At 35.7% G+C, this 12450-nt stretch overlaps 1 long non-coding RNA gene and 1 other non-coding gene across 4 annotated transcripts in view; both read right to left on the reverse strand.

Moving 5' to 3' along the window:
- The window catches only part of LOC143644391 (uncharacterized), a 31147-nt gene that overhangs the window by 1436 nt on the left and 17261 nt on the right, over positions 1-12450 (reverse strand). For 2 of the 3 annotated variants that reach the window (XR_013156664.1, XR_013156665.1), the window contains one exon: positions 6287-6768. This is a non-coding gene — a long non-coding RNA (uncharacterized LOC143644391). Of the gene's footprint in view, positions 1-6286; positions 6769-12450 lie in introns of those variants that run through there. The other variant, XR_013156666.1, reaches the window with a different exon arrangement.
- LOC143645372 (U6 spliceosomal RNA) lies at positions 6955-7059 on the reverse strand. Its single transcript, XR_013157091.1, has one exon. It is a non-coding gene; the product is annotated as a U6 spliceosomal RNA (small nuclear RNA).

The raw sequence follows: 12450 nt of genomic DNA on the forward strand, positions 1-12450 counted from the left end.
ATGAAATGAAATAATGTAGGCAAATACCCAGCACATGTGTTGCATAATAGTTGCTCAATAATAATAGATCCTATTATTATTATTACATATTAGATTTTACTATCTCATTTCTCATGCATGGGCACTATTATTGACATTAGCACCATCTTAAAATGTTTTTTTAAACATATATGCACTAGTTCATTTATTTGAATAACATGAGCAAAGCTGAAAAAAAAATTGAATTTCCTTATGCATTAAAACAGCTCCAAGGAAATGTAACACTGCTAGAAAACCAAATTTTCAAGATTACCAAAGTTACTGCTTTTAAATATTATCATTACTGCAACATACATTGTCATGTAGCAATAGCCTAGGAAATGTAGGGAAAAGTGACCAATTTATTCTTATATTTAGCAACATAGAACATTGGGTATGTATTAAATGATATTGGCATTTCTCTCAGAAGTCCATCCATAGCTTTGGTCATTTGATCATTAGAATTTATTAATATTTCTTACAGGTAAGAGTCCTTTTTCCCATTTATTTCTTTCAAATACTTTTGGTATTTGCCCTTTGTTTTAGTTTGTTAATGTTGCCAGAAATGCAGGGTACCAAAAATGGGTTGACTTTTATAAAGGGAATTTATTAAGTTACACATTTACAACTCTAGGACCATAAAAATATCCAGACTAAGGCATCCAGGGAAAGATACTTTGACTCAAAAAAGGCTGATCTGGAAAGGCATGTGGCTGGCTTCTAGTTTCAAACAGCTTCCCTGGGAGGTATTTTCTTCCTAAATCTCAAAATGTCTGTGTGTATCAACTCTGAAGCTTCATCCAAAATGGTTCCCTCTTAAAGGACTCCAGTAAGTAACTCTACCTTGAATGGGTCTAGACACATCTCTATGAAAATCACCTAATCAAAAGATGCCATCCACAATTGGGTAGTCACATGTCCATGGAAACAACGTAATCAAAAAGATCCCACCCAACAATATTGAATCAGAATTAAAGAACAGGGCCTTTTTGGGGTACAGTCTCAAACTAGCACAGACCCGAATTGAATTAAGAGCTGTAATTCAAGATTTTCCCAAACAAGACCAGCAAATATTCATAGAAGAATTTAAAATTTGGGGGTGCACATGTTCCAGGGTTACCTGACCTATATCAGCTTGTACATATGTTGGTACAAAAACCCAGATACTAAATCCTGAATGATAAAAGATGATTGGACTGATTTGGAAAGAGACCTGCAGGTTTCCACAGTACAATGAGGGTCTTCCTGGTGCCTGCCCATGTGAGAAAACAAAAACAAAAACAAAATTGAGGGTCAAGAAAAGGCCTAAAAAACAGGACAGAGCCTCTATAAGACTACACATCAGGGCAAAGATAATCTTAAAAATCTTCTCCCCAATTGTCGATGGGAAGTCTTTAGTCCTCATATCAAGCAATTAACTTCAACTTGTTCCATCTGCCAGAAATACAATTCTGAAACAAATGCAAGACTTGGGCAAGGATGGAAAGTCAGCTCTTTTATATAAACTAGTGAGTTTTTGTATTTCTATGTTTTCAGTGTTCATGTGTTTCTGTATCTGATGACTCATGGCTGAAAAATTTTAAGTTAAAGCTATAGTTCTCAAATTGTGACTGTATGTTTGATATATGACATTTTCCTAATTCTAGGTAGTATTACCGAATTAATCATAAAACTCTTTAAAAGAGCTCTATTCAAATTAGCTTAACAATAAATAAGCACTTATATACATATAAATTAATATTCGTAAAGTCCCAGGAATTAAGGAAACTGAACTAATACTTCTAATGAAAAATGATTAATAGTACAATTATAAAAATGTTCTTTCATGAATTGTAAAAGATGTATAACACTAATGCAAGTGTTAATAATAGGGTTTTTATACAGGAATGCAATAGTTTATGACTGATTTTTCCTTAAAACTACAAGTTCTCTAAAAAAAAACAATAAATGTTATTGTACACAGCACTATTTTAAAAATTATGATGTATGAATGCACGGACTATAAATACACTTAATAAATATTTTCTTTCAACCTTCAAAAGGAAAAAGTATATTTGTAGAACTAAACCCATGTGTTTTTTAAAAATTCAAGTGTATGTAATTTATGTAAATCTTTGATAAACAGGACTAGGTTGATATTGTTAATTAAATAAAAACAGCTATGTTTTCTACGTTATCAACATAAAGTGCAATACGAATGTACACTTTTGTCTATTTGGGTATGTACTTCCTTAAGTTTACAAGTTCACTAATCAAATAAACTAACAGTGTATGTACTTGATGTTTAAGATGGTAAAAATGTAAATCTGTGTTTAATCAGATTGCGTTTTTATTCTCACAAATTTTATTTCGAGGAAGCTGTGTTTTGTAGGATGTCAGCTGGAAGACAGTTTCCAAGATCTTTTTGGCAAATTAAATGTGTAAGTTGTACAGGATATATTTTTGTTAATGAAAAAGAGAGTAGTTTTGTACTAAAATAAAATGAGAGACTGGAATTTAGATTCACAAAATCTGAATAGATATGGAAAGTTGTGGAAAGTTTGCAGAAATGGAATATTATTTGTCATAGTCAAGGTTACCTAAGATTTGATAGTCATATACGATTTATGAAAGTTTTCTCATTATACGCATCTTCATGCAAAACAGGAATTTGCTTTTCTCTTTGTTAATGAGAAAATTTTCTTGAATTATTGCCCTGCTCTTAGTAAAAGATTGTAAAAGGTTTTTCTTAACCATCTGAGTACTCTTTCTGGAAAGCAAAGTTTCTGTGTCTAATCAGAATAATCTCCTGGGCTTCATATTGACCTTATGAATCTTTATTGTGTTAGAGAACAAGTTTTCTCACTTTTGAAAGAACTAATTCATTTTTTTACAGTCCTGTTATCTCCTCTATTTACTTCTGAAATATTTTATCATCACTTTGCTTAAATAGGAACCAATTATTTTTCATAGTGACCCGTGATCTTATTTAACAAAATCTCCAAAAACCTGACAACTTTTGACATTTTGTTTTCCCAAAACCAAACCCTAAATGTGACATCTTCTTGATCTCAAACTGCTTGAGATTTTCCAGAGGGCCCTTGGAAATCACAAGGGATTTGGTCTTTCACCTTGCCAAAAAGAGACACTAAAAATAGTTAGGTTTGTTTGATATGTAATGAATTGTATGGGAAATGTTGTCAAATTTGAAAGGATTTTCTAATCTTTTATTTGCTAAATTTGTATAGGTAAAATGATATTAATATAAATACTTCATAAATATACAAAGTTCCTAGAGATCTATCAACATCTTCACTGTCCATGAGATGTCCTAGTACTTATCTCCCTGATACAGACAATAGTAGTAAAATTTATTGGTTATCATTTCAATTATTCTTAAAATAGTGTTTAATGACTTCTCATTGAATCATTCACTTTTAAGAAACTGTAATAAGTTAACCATGGTCATTTTAGGTCTTTTGCTGTCTACAGATAGTTTTGATTCAGATGCTTCCCTAAAAACACTTGTCAAACAGCTGAAGGACAGAATGTTTTCATTTTCAACAAAAAAGTATTTCAGAGACCCTGGAAGTGACTATGCCAAGTGTTCTGGGGGACAGGCTTAATAACTTTGAGACCATACTACTGGACTGGAGCAGAATCTCTAGAATTCTAGTGAAGTTGCTGATGGATTCATGAGATTGCAAACACAAGGTCGAGTGTAACAGGATTAATTATCTATGACTGAATGAGCTGATAAGAAATGATTTTAGGTTTTGTTTGGACTATTGCTGATATATGGTATTTTTATGCATTAGATACAGGATTCTCATATATCACCCTGTCATTAGTATCTTACATTGGTGTGGTGTATTTTTGACAACTGATGAAGGCATATTTTTATAATTGTATTGTTAACTATAATTCATGTTTTGATTTAGGGTTTATTGTTTGATATGCAAGTTCCATGGATTTTTAATTTTTTTTTATTCTAGTAACATATATACAACCTAAAATTCCCCCTTTTACCACATCCAAATATATAATTTAGTGCTGTTAATTATGTTCACAACATTGTGCCACCATTACCGCCATCCATTACTAAAACATTTCCATCATCCCAAATAGAAACTACATGCATTTTAATCCTTAACTCCCTATTCTCTTGCCCAGCCCAGCCCTTGTTAATCTGTTATAGATTCTAACTGTATAGGTTTGCTTAATCTAATTATTTCATATCAGTGAGATCATAAAATATTTGTCTTTTTATGTCTGGTTTATTTCACTCAACATGATGTCTTCAAGATCTTCTTGATGTTTTCTTAATATCTCGAGAGAAAGTCTTGGAAGCCAGAAGCTGAAAGCAAAGAAACCCAGAAAAGAAGGGAGAATCCATCAGATGCCACCAGGTGCCTTACCATACGGCAAAGTAGTAAAGGATTGCTAGCAGTTGGTCTTTGGGAAGGAAGAATCACCTTGATGATGCCTTGATTTGGACATTTTTCTCAGCCTCAAAACCATAAGCTAATAAATTTCCATTGTTAAGCCGACTCATTTTATGTTATCTGCTTTGAACAGCCCAGAGAACTAAAATAGCAATTTACAATTAAGCTAACAAATAAATTGCATTGAACATTCAAACTATCAATGTGTCAAATTTGCCTTCAAGTGCTCATTTTACTTTCAATTTCGATCTGCTTTCAGTTTGTCGCAATAATTATATTTAATCTTTTTTGTTTTTTCATGGTTGGGCTCCAGGAATCAAACCCTGGTCTCCGGCATGGCAGGCGAGAATTCTGCTATTGAGCCACCATCGTACCATCCTGCAATAACTATATTTAAAACAACAACTATTAACAATGCAAACTTTGAAAGTTCCAAATGCTAAGTCACCATTCTTGCTGCACCTATGTGAATAATAATCAGGTAAAATCTAATGAAACCAGATGTATTTTATGATCAAGGATCAAGGACAATCTTTCTTGGGATGGTTCAATAGAAAACTATAGCACACTCCTGTGGGCTATCAGATCCTGCTGTTCACTGTCTGAATTATCTTGCATCTTCTTTGTAAATTGATCTGGATCCTGTGATCTTGGATATATTGTCTACCCTAAGTGCCAGTTAGAAAGCTAAAGTACATGATCTTTTGTACATGGAGCTGCAAAACTGAAAAGGAGCATAATATCTCCAATCCCTTGACCAATGGAAATACAGTGTTCACAACTCTTTCATGATCACCAATCACCTTCTATAGGAGCATAAGACCTGAAGTGAGTAGTTATAAATAAATCTAAGGTTTAAGAGTTTTAATGCCACCTTCAAAGCTCTTCACGCCAGCTTAGCATCAGTGGTCATGCAAAAAAAGATGGGCTATAGATACCCTGACTACCCATGAACAGTGTTCCTTTTATGTCACTAAGTCCAGCACAGTGATAAATGACCTAAATATTTCAAAGGACCAAGTTAAGGTGCTTCACGATATCAGTCAGGCTCAAATATTTCAATGGACAGACCTAGCTCCTGACCTAGGTTCTTGGCTTAGTTGAACATAGGGACAAAATATATGCTTGGATGCATGCTTTTAATTGTGATTATCAATTATTCAAAATCATTTGTGTATGGGCAATGCAGGCCACTTGCACTTCTGACCAACTGGTTACAAATGTGAGGGTTTCCAAGATGCCCTCAGGTTTGATAATTCACTACAACTACTCCCAGAACTCAGTGAAAGTCCTACACTTAAACTATAGTTTTAAAAAAGATACAAATTAGTAAAAAGATATGAATTAGAAGAAGCAAGGAATAGAGATACAGAGCAAGGATGGTAAGACTTCCCATAGGGTGTCAGAATGCATCACCCTCCCAGCACAGAGATGTATTTGCTCAATCATGAAAACTCCTTGGGGCTTTGAGTGTCCTGAGTTTATATAGAGTGTTATTAGATAGGCATGATTGATAGAATCAATGTCCAGGTATTGAATTTATTGTGCAGCATCCCTTCATCCCAGAGGTTGGGGAGATGGACTGATATCCTGTGGCTCAAAGTCCCAAACCCTGAACCACATGGTGGGTCTTTCAGGCAGCCAGCCCCCAGCCTAAGACTGCAGGGCCACTGCCTCTGCCTGTCATCTCATTAGCATAGGAATTATCAGGTGTGGTCCTGGTTCACCAGAAAGATCAAAAGAAACTCCTGACAAAGGAAATTCCAGAGATGAAGAGGTTGCTTTCCCAGAAACTTAGTGTTCTAGTTTGCTACCTGCTGGAATGCAATATACCCGAAACAGAGTGGCTTTTAAAAAGGGAAATTTAATAAGTTGCTAGTTTACAGTTCTAAGGCTGAGAAAATGTCCCAATTAAAACAAGTCTATAGAAATGTCCAATCTAAGGCACCCAGGGAAAGATACCTTGGTTCAAGAAAGCTGATGAAGTTCCGGGTTTCTCTCTCAAGTGAGAGGGCACATGGTGAACACAGTCAGAGTTTCTCTCTCATCTGGAAAGGCATATGGTGAACACGGTCAGGGTTCCTCTCTCATCTGGAAGGGCACATGGCGAACATGGCATTATCTGCTAATTTTCTCTTCTGGCTTCCCATTTCATGAAGCTCCCGGGAGGCATTTTCCCCTTCATCTCCAAAGGTCGCTGACTCGTGGACTCTGCTTCTTGTGGCTATGTCGTTCTGCTCTGCTCTCTCTGAATCTCTCATTCTCCAAAATGTTTCCTCTTTTATAGGACTTCAGGACTTTTTTTTATAGGACTTTTATAGGACATCTAAATGAATCAGATATCAGAATTATTTTGCATGAATTTTAAAGCAGACATCATAAAAATACTTCAAAGGACAGTAACTCTTCAAACATCTGAAAAAAACAGAAATATCATGAGAGAAATAGGAATATTAAAAAAATGAAAATTATACAATTGAAAAACATTTCCACCACTCTTATTTTTATTTTTTTTAATATGGAACACTTCATGAATTTGCATTTCATCCTTGCACAGGGGCCATGCTAATCTTCTCTGTATCATTGAAACAATAAATTCTCTGTATCATTGAAACAATAAATTCTCTGTATCATTGTAACAATAAATTCAATATGTGCTGCCAAAGCGAGCACTCCACCACTCTTATTTAACAAAGTATTGGGAATTTTAGTTGGCAAAATATGAGAAGGAAAAAAATATAAAAGGTATTCAGATAGGAAAAAAGGAAATAAAACTGTTTTTATTTGCAGATGGCATGATTCTCTAAGTAGAAAATCTCAAAGAATCTATGTTCTAGTTTGCTAGCTGCCAGAATGCAACACACCAGAGACAGATTGGCTTTTAATAAAAGGGGATTTATTTTGTTGGTTCTTCAGAGGAAAGGCAGCCAACTTTCCACTGAGGTTCTTTCTTACGTGGAAGGCACAGGATGGTCTCTGCTGGTCTTCTCTCCAGGCCCCTGGGTTCCAACAACTTTCCCCGGGGTGACTTCTTTCTGCATCTCCAAGGGCCTGGGCTGAGCTGCAAGTGCTGAGATGAGGAATGCCAAGCTGCTAGGCTGTGCTACATTGCGATCTCTCATTTAAGCACCAGCCAATTAAGTCAAACATCACTCATTGCAGCAGACATGCCTCCTAGCCGACTGCAGATGTAATTGGCAACAGATGAGGTTCACGTACCGTTGGCTTATGTCCGCAGCAACAAGATTAGGTATGCTCACCTGGCCAAGTTGACAACTGAATCTAACTAGCACAATCTACAAAACAAAAAAGACCCTAGAACTAATAAGTGAATTCAGCAAGGATTAGCACAGCATACAAGATCAACGCACACAAATGAACTGCATTTCTATATACAAACAATGAGCATGTGGAAAGTGAAATTTTAAAAAACTCAATCCCATTACAACTATTCTAAAAAATGTAATAATTAGGCATAAAAATGTATGCAAATATTGATATCAGATCTTTTTCATAATAAGCAAAAACCAGAAATAACCCAGATGTCCATCAAAAGGTGAATGGTTAAACAATCTCTGATTCATCCATACCATGGCATACAGCAATTATAAAGAACACACTACAGATACACACAACAACTTGGATAGAACTTAAGGGAATTATGCTGAGTGAAAAACAGGCATTTCAAAAGTCTATATACGTGCAGTTTGATTTATATAAATGTTCTCAAAATAACAAAATTATAAAGCTAGAAGAAGATTAGAGGTTGTCAGGGATTAGAGAAGGACAGATGGGTGGATATGGCTATAAAGATAACATGAAAAATTCTTGCAGTGAGGTATAATTTGTGATTGTGGTCAAAACACACAGAATGTATGTTAAAAAATGGTGGAATGAAATATAGGTACAGGTTAAAGTCTAAGCAACTATGCATGTCATGTGGGTCCATTTTGGTTAGATTCAGTCTCATTTATCAAGATTACTTTGGACTTGAGGTGTGTTAATTCTGGGCTGGCCCAAGACCCTTCATTAATAAACTTTAGGGGCTGTCTTTAATTATTATAAAATTTTAAAGTTTTAACAACTGGATAACTGAATACAAATGAGGTTAGTCAGTCATAAGGCTTTTACAATCATAGGGGCAGAAGATAAGGGCTCTACAATCATTATCATGGATCGAGGCAGCTGGATTATAATGTAAAGATCTTGGGTATTTCCCTGTGTATACTCCAAAATACCAGAAAACAAAAAGAAATATCTATATAATGATTCAGTAATCAATATCATCCCTTAAATCTTGATTTCTTCATCACAATATCATCAACCACCGTGCCAGTGTGAAAATAGTATGTATCCTAGAAAAGCCATGTTTTAATCCTGATCCAGTCTTGTGGTGGCAGCCTTTTCTTTTAATCCTGATTCAATAGTGTAGGTTGGAAACTTTTGATTAGGTTATCTACACAGAGATCCTGTTCCAGGTGGGTCTTGTTTAGTTTACTGGAATCCATTAAAAGAGGAAACATTTTGGAGAGAATTGACAGGTGCCTCAGAGCTGACAGGGCAGAAATGACAGAACAGACAGAAACTTCAGAGCAGAGCTGACATAGATGCCAAAATTTGGAGAACAGAGACATGGATGTTTGGAGATGTTTGGAGCCCAGTAGACATTACCATGAGATGTTAAGTAATCCAGAACCTGAAGAGAGCCAAGGGGAGTCAAAAGATAAAGGCCAGCCCTGGAGAAGCAAAGCACAGAATCCCCACAGAAACACAGGCTGAAAGCAATGGAGCCCATGAGCAAGGGACCAGCAGATGCTAGCCACATGACTACCCAGCACTGTTTGGCCTTTCTTGAGTGAAGGTAACCTCTTGTTGGTTCCTTAATTTGGACACTTTCACCTTCTTAGAACTGTAAACTTCTAACTTACTAATTTCCCTTTTTAAAAGCCATTCCAGTTCTTCTATATCACATTCCAGCAGCTTGCAAACTAACACAACAACTTATCATTTAAAGCCTTAAAATTTCTCTCCCTTGATCACTGTTGATGACAAATTTCCAAACCCTTGTGTCATGAGACCCTGCTGAAATGCTGTTTTCATACCCTATGGAATGTCCATCTTAAACCCTTATAAGCTGTCCCTTGCATCCCGCCTCCCTTGTAGCATGCTGATTTCCATTTTTGGGACTGCTGCCACCAGGAAAGATCTTCTCCTGTTCTCAAGTCCTAATTAAATTCATGTCTCACTCTGTGCCAAGTGTATTCTTTGTTCTTGGGGCTATACCAACCCTAGTCCTTCAAGAGATGGGTTGGAACAAATCGGATGGTTTAAAAATGGGAATTTATTAGCTTGCAGTTTTGAGGCCAGGAAAATGTCCAGATCAGGGCATTATCAAGCACAAGGCGGAATTTGCTGGTCTCTCACTTCTCTTCAGGCTTTCATTGCTTTCAACTTCTTGCTTCTATGGCTTTCTCTCACTCTCTCTCTTTATATATATATATCATTCTGTTGATAAAGGATTCCAGTATTAGGACTCCAGTAATAGTATTAAATAGGATTAAACCCCATCCTGAATGAGCTGGGTCACAGCTGTAGTAGCCTTATCCAAAGATCCTACTTACAATGGGTTTATACCCACAGGGATGGGTTAGATTTAAGAACATGTTTTTCTGGGGTACATAGAGCTTCAAACCACCACAACACTCTAGACTGATTCTCTAAATATACTTTTTTCTATTTTTAACTTTGTCTCTTTTGTTGTACTTTCCAGAATATTTCATCTGACTTTACCTTTTAAACATTTTACATTTTTTGCTTTTATTTAGATATATTTTAATTTCTGGAACTCTGTCTTGATTTCTGATCTTTTTCATAAGTTCATGATCTTATAGCAGCATTATCTCCTCTTTTTTTTCTGGTTAATAATTATTGACTTTTTAATATCCTCATAATGTTTCTAAGGTGGAAAACTAGAAACTTCTTTGGCCTGTGGCTCTTTTTTTTTTTTTTTTTTTTTGCACGGGCAGGCACTGGGAACTGAACCCACATCTCTGGCATGGCAGGTAAAAACTCTGCCTGCTAAGCCACCGTGGCCTGCCCTCTTCATTTTTTTTAATGAGGAAATGCACTACCCAAACTGCAGGCTGAAGCCTTTTGCCAGGTACTTTGGGTCTAGCACCTCTCTCTCTCCTTTTGGCCCCTCCTTACAGAAGAGGAAATTGAAGTACAAAAAGGCTAATTAAGTTTCCACATATCACCCAGTTAGCATGTGTTCTGAAAGTCAATATAATTTATTGTTGGGTTCTGTACTCTCCCACCAAAGTTTATGCAGAGGCTCCAGAGTATTTGAAATGTTCCTCTGGTTCCCCTTTATTAGTCCATACTGATGGACTCTTAGCTGTTCTTTGACCTGGCATACGTGATCCTTTCAGGTGTGCCACCTTGCTGATTCCTCGGAGGAAAGACATCTTTTCTAAATTGGGTAATGGCAAAGGTTGCTAGCCACATTCCTTACACAGGTTTTCCCTCTGCAGTCTGGCCTTCTCCCTGGAGGGTGGTCATTAGTGAAACAGGAACTTACTGTTTTCAGATCCTACCAACTTCTATCCTTTTTCCAGGCTAAGAAAATCTCCCAAAAGTATTTATACCACTCTCATTTCTGCCTTTCAGGGACATGAGCAACATCATCTATGTAATAAGCCTAGATATTTTAAGAAAAAAAAAGAGCCACAGGCCAAAGAAGCTTCTGTTTCCCACCTCAGAAACATTATAAGGATATGAATTAGACTGATATTTTCTTGAAACAGGAGATGGAAAAGTATAGGGTGAAAAAAAACAAATTAATATCTTGATATAAATTATTCTACCACAGACATACAACTGAGAAAAAAATTAATGTCAGCAAGCTTTCTGTACAACACCACTGATTTTAAATTATGCTCATTTTTATCTTCATTGAGATGAAGTTGAAAGTGTACAAGGTGAATTGTGTTTTTTAACAGCTCTGCAATCTCTTCAGTAGACTTCCCTTCCAGATGTCTCATGTTGCTCTCATGACAGTTTTTTGGTTTGTTTTATTTTGTTTACTCCCTCTGAACTTCTTGAAATGTGCTTCCTAAAACAAATATCCAGTTATGCTTAATCTTTCTTTCTCTAGTTATCATAAACTAAAAGACATTTCTGCTTTCTACCCAAAGATCAATATCTTTTCTTTCACCATAACTTTAGAGTCCAAAATTCAATTCCTGTATGCATTTTATTTCCTTCTCAGGAATGAAGTCAACAGAAAAATAGTCAAGAACTTGTCAGAAATTCTGCTGACTGAGGGAAATTTTAGGCAGATGTATGAATTGTGTTTTTCATGGTCAGACCTGTTGTTCCTTTTAATGACTTCCCTGTTACTGCCTGTAGTGTATTCCCACCATGATATCACTTCTGGTCCTCTCCTGCTAGCCTCATGTAAACAGACCCTAATACCTAATTTACAGATTTCCACAATGTACATACTCTTGTTTCCCAGCCAAAAAGATGCATTAGTTTTCAATAAGGCCCATTCTTTTTTTTATGTTCTTTTTTTTTAATTTTTAGATTTTTAAAAAAATATAACAACAAACAAACATTTTTAACATATGATCATTCCATTGTACATATATAATCAGTAATTCACAATATCATCACAGAGTTGTATATTCATCATCATGATCATTTCTTAGAACATTTGCATCAATTCAGAAAAAGAAATAAAAAACAACAGAAAAAAATTCATACATACCATACCCCTTACCCCTCCCTTTCATTGATCACTAGCATTTCAATCTACTGTTTATTTAAACATTTGTTCCCCCATTATTTATTTTTATGCGGTATGTTTTACTCATCTGTTGATAAGGTAGATAAAAGGAGCATCAGACACAAGGTTTTCACAACCACACAGTTACATTGTGAATGCTATATCATTATGCAATTATCTTCAAGAAACATGGCTACTGGAACACAACTCAACATTTTC

This window comes from Tamandua tetradactyla, chromosome 8, assembly GCF_023851605.1.
Source record: "Tamandua tetradactyla isolate mTamTet1 chromosome 8, mTamTet1.pri, whole genome shotgun sequence".
In the NCBI taxonomy this organism is placed as follows: Eukaryota; Metazoa; Chordata; class Mammalia; order Pilosa; family Myrmecophagidae; genus Tamandua; species Tamandua tetradactyla.